At 51.8% G+C, this 5056-nt stretch overlaps 1 pseudogene; it reads left to right on the top strand.

Moving 5' to 3' along the window:
* The first annotated feature begins 2021 nt into the window (after positions 1-2021).
* Positions 2022-3289, top strand: LOC149346391 (uncharacterized; annotated as a pseudogene).
* The last annotated feature ends 1767 nt before the right edge of the window (positions 3290-5056 follow it).

Here is a 5056-nt window from a genome sequence, read left to right as displayed (position 1 = left end):
AAGACAGGTACAGCTCTCCAGAGGAAGGAGAAACTGACAACTTAATTAAGTAGCAGCTGTGTGACCTGAAAAAGCCAGGCCAACTTTTCACTTACCTGCACAAAACAAACCAACGCTACATCAAAGTCACCGAAATGAAATCAACAGATATTTCACTTTGCAAAAAAAAGAGAGAAACTGAAACCGCGGAATGAGAATCCAGATGGAAGTGAAAAACTCTTTGAAGAACAGCACAATAGCTAACAAGGTAACTGGCGGGCATTTACAGAACGTAGGCGGGAAGCGCCGTATCGTCGATAAAATTCTACATAAAACTTCACTGGTGGTTTTTCGTTACAAGTCATCTGTAAGGAATGGAAGAAGTTAATTGTTCGGAAAGAGAAAGTGTACAGAGCTGAGACTTCTTTTAGCGTCATCTGAAGAAAACTGCCTCGGACGTAGAGCTGGAGATGTGCCCATGCTGTAACCAATAATGAATCATGCTCCACGACAGCTGTGCACAACTTTTGCAACTGCTGATGTTATTACATCAGTTTTGTTAATCTCGGCTGCAATTTTATGGTAATGGAATCCGTTTTTCCAAGCGCGGACGTGAGCAGGACGGCCTGCGTGGTAGGACCAGTGCTAAGACCGTCCCGAGATGGGGCAGTTTGCTTCGCTGCTCATAACCCGATCTTTGCCTTCAGGAAGATGCCTTGCTAAAAGCACCATTCTGGGTGCAATTATTATTTGCACCAACCATCTTTTTCCGCTTCACTGCAAGCGCACATTCTGGTTCCTTTCGTTTTGGTGCGGTTTTCGCTTCGCCGTTTTGTGTGATTTGATTCTTTTTTGCTTCTGAAATATCGGCGCGCAAATGCCACGCTTTGAGTTCTTCGCTGTGTGGCCATTCCTCCTAGCGGGTTTGTCCAGTTTACCAAAACCCCTGAAAAACTACGAAAACGACTGTATGCTGCTTTCTTTTGTAAGGGCTTGTTTGTTGTCCTTTATGATGTTGGGCAGTGTATTTCTTCGTAAGTCCTCCTTAAATTGCTTTCCTACAAAGATCTCTCTAATTTCCTCCTCTTAGAACCATCGTCAGAACGCGTAGAGCGCTTGAATTTCCGAAAAATGCAACGGGCTCAAGCAACGAAAAGGGCCTCGTCTCACACTTGGAACCAATATTGCGTTTAAGCGGCCAAGAAAGCTTAAAAGACCATGACTCCGCTTCTGTCACAAGGTATCATAAGCTGAATTCAATCGTAATAAAGAACGTTCGAGCTCAGTAAGCCCAGGTAGGGTAAAGAGGTTGGCGTAAACTAGTGAAGATAATAATAAAACAGAAAGCTCCAGCAAACCAGCAGCCTGCCTGCCCGCGTGCCAGCCGCCGAGCCGGTCACCCTGTCAACCAGCCAGCCAGCCAAAAAAACAATCGACCAGCCGACCAACCAGCCGACCACTGCTCTACCACCACCATCGACCACCAGCCAACCGACTACGTCTGTCTGTATGTGTGTCTGTATTTGGGTCGTTCTTTGTCTCTTTGCCGGTGTGTGCTGGGCATTGCTGATGACGATTCAGGCACGGACACATCGGCACAACGCTCATCATACTTCTCGTGTTACAGCTGGTCCTGACTATAGATTATTGTCGTGGCTTACGGGTTCACCAGCACGTGCCGGAGACTGCGTAGGCAGCTTACTGGCTTCTGCTGACTGCGTCACCTCGGGCCCAGTGGCTACTGCGTCGACGGATTTGCGCATGTTCCGGCTCTCGGGCTCTGGAGCGCTGATGCGGCGGGACGTATAAAGGCTGAGCTCCAGACCATAACTGATAGCTACGCTATCGGCTGTGGTCTCCAATGTGCTCCCGTAAAATCGGAACTTCTGCACATCAGATCCAATCCTAAAGACAGCACGAGTTTGCAAATCTCTCTGATGGGAGGTCCTATCAAAGAGGTCGGGGATCTCCGCATACTAGGTCTGTTCATCCATAACAGGCTCAGCCCGGAATCCACTATTGCTACACTCAAGCGCGTAGGCAAACAGGTCGGACGCATGATCCATCGCGTTTCTAACAAGCGCGGCGGGTTGCGAGGCAGGGACGCGCTTCGGCTCGCCCATGCCTTTGTGACCAGCAGGATCCTCTACTCCGTTCCCTATCTTCGCACTACGAAACAACAAGAAATAAGAATCGACACCATCGTTAGAAAGACTACAAAGCGAGCACTGGGCCTCCCAGTGGCCACCTCCAATGCTAAGTTGTCGGCGTTGGGGGTGATCAACTCCTACCAGGAGTTACGGGAGGCCCACCTCGTGAACCAATATACGCGACTCTCGCAGACGGCATCCGGGCGCCGCCTGCTAGACCGCTTGATCATCCAACACGAGTGCACTCCAGAGGAGACGTGTCGGATTCCGGAGCTATGGCGTCACAAGCTCTGGGTCCCTCCACTCCCGCGCAACATGGACACACATACACACGAAGGCAGACGAGAGGCGCGCGCTCGGGCCCTCGAACACCAGCACGGATCCAAACAGGGTGTCTACTACGTTGACGTGGCAGGGCCGTCGCCCAATGGATTTTACACGGCCGCAGTAGTTCACCAGGATCAATGCGTTAACGGCCCCTCCTTTCGAGCTCGAAATTCAGCGCAGGCCGAGGAAGTAGCCATTGCGCTTGCCGCCTCGGACTTCATTTCGAAGGTAATCGGGACAGATTCGCGTCGAGCCTGTCAACACTACCTGGCTGGTGAGATTTCATCTTTAGCCTACTGTATATTAAAACGCGCAGTGAGGGAATCGAACCCTTCACCCAAACGCATAGCTTGGAGTCCGGGCCATCAGGGCGTTAGATGTAATGAGGCTGCGAACGCGGCTGCCCGAGCGCTTACCTACCGGGCACCTCATCCAGGCTCTTCCGGCTCAGAGATTGTGCAACCGCTTATGCGGTTCAGAGAAATTCTTGACGACTATTGCGAACGCCATCGGCTTTTCCCGGTCCCTGCTAAGGGCCTGAGTAAAGCTGATGAGCGAACTCTGAGGCGATTGCAGACCAACACTCTGTTTTGTCCTGCAATAGTGAAACATTTCGACCCCAAAATTGATGGGTGCTGCCCTCACTGTGAGGAAGTATCCGATACCTTCCGCATGGTTTGGGCCTGTGAAAAGAATCCTACCCTTCCCCCAATCCTCCCCCTTCCCGAGAGGCATGGGAGGCAGCTCTGCTCAACTGCTGGGGGCTGGAGTCTCAAAGGGCTCTAGTCCAACGGGCGCGAGTAGCGGCCTCGTCCAGCGGGGTCCCGGACTAAGGACTCCACCTATGTAAAGGGCATTTTTGGTCTGCAAACTCTCCTTTTGTTTATTAAAAAGTTTTCACCACCACCTGCCCCTGGACGAACGTCTTATCTGTTTTATCAGACAGCGTCCGCTTCGGCGGACGCGGTTGTTGCTTCGAGGCGCGTCTTTTCTTTCCTTTTTCTCTTTCCTCTGATCTTTTAACTCTCCTCTATCTGCACGTGGCAGCGGTGGTGGCTCGGCTGGAGCCAGTTGGCAGGCCCGGGCACTTTCCTTTTCATTCTTCTCTCAGTAGCAACAACAACTGGACGAACCACTTCTGAGGACGAATCAGGCACGAGCACATTGGCACAAAGCTCATCATACTTCTCGTATTACAGGTGTGTAATACTGTTTACTTCTATTTCTTAGATACACAGTTTGTGCCTGGGTCGTCCTACAGTAATGGGTGATGACGATTAGTCTTTCACGACGTCTTATGCGAAACAAATGATGAGTCCGGAAAAACGTCTTATACGAAAGAAAAGGATGGAAGACTATTCGATAAAGCTCCAACAACTGTGAAAGAGGTTGGAAGGTTTTTTGTGAAGCTTAATAGCGAGTTCGAAGCCATACGAAATGACCTCAACCACGAGCTTGGTACTCCGCAGGAGTCGGTTGAATTTATGAATGAAAGTTATGAAGATTTTAGGAAGAACTGGCCGAAACCCGCGGCGAGCTGCGAAAGCTTGAGGAAGAGCAGAAGTGTCTAAAGGAGGAACACAGTGAACATTATAAGCAGGTACCGCGTACTAGTGCAGAACTGGTCGAACGTCAGATGTCAGTGCACGTTAAAGAGCACCAGGTGGTCGGAATTTCAGGAGCCCTTCAATACGGCGTCTCTCATAGCCTGAGTCGCTTTGAGACGTTAAACCCCCGTAAACCAAGCAGTACACTAGCAGAAAAAAATTCAGGGGCCGCTTTGACTGTTGATGTGCTTGGGGCATGGGGACCAGGGTCTTCACCGCATGAGGACGAAGCAGGCGGACTACGGAGGGAAGTTTTTAGGAGGAGCGGTAAACTTGACGGTTTATTTACATTTTTACATTATTTACAATAGCAAGGAGACCAAAAGTCAGAAAAGGGAAGCAGCTCTCGACAAGAGGTCAGGAAAAAAAGCTCCGCGACACAGCACAGATTGCTGCTTAAATGCAGTTCACATTCCTCAGGCACCCAGCTAGGGAATCTGATCTCTGGTTGAGCGTCCAATTGGCCTTCAGCTTCGTCTTAGGCTCCGCCCTCCCCACGTGACCGCGCACACCGCACAGACACAGATTCTGGCAAGGAGGAACTTGGCGCCTGGCCGTCGCGAACTGTTCGGTTTCCCGCGGGCCGACCAGGCCCAAAGGTCGTTCGCTGCTGAGTGACGATCCTGATCGTGGGAGACGCGAGTGCTGACAGCTCCCACCGATGACCTCTTCAGGTCGGTGGAAGGGGCAAATCCGCCGTGACCACCTCCGCTTTGTCGGCTGCTCAGGGCGCACGCGGGCAATGGGTTGGCGCTGCCGTCGCCGTCGCCTCCGCCCGTGCCGTCTCCTCTGCTAGTCCAGAGCAGAGCGCAGTTCGGCACCAGTGCCGCATTCAGCATCGCCGGCGAAGGGGATTAGAGCCTTTGTTCACGCCGACGCCGTCGCCAGAAGCCGCTCCCAAGCCAGCTTTTCCTTGCGTCTTCTCCGAAAAACAGCAGCGCTTTGGCGCCAGCCCGGCTCGCCGTTCTCCGCTGGCTGGGCCCCCGATCACAA

This window comes from Amblyomma mixtum, chromosome 4 (genome assembly GCF_055824585.1).
Source record: "Amblyomma mixtum isolate Tamu chromosome 4, ASM5582458v1, whole genome shotgun sequence".
Lineage (NCBI taxonomy): Eukaryota > Metazoa > Arthropoda > Arachnida > Ixodida > Ixodidae > Amblyomma > Amblyomma mixtum.
Note: the sequence above shows the minus strand (reverse complement) of the source record. Positions and strands in the feature narration are given on the sequence as shown.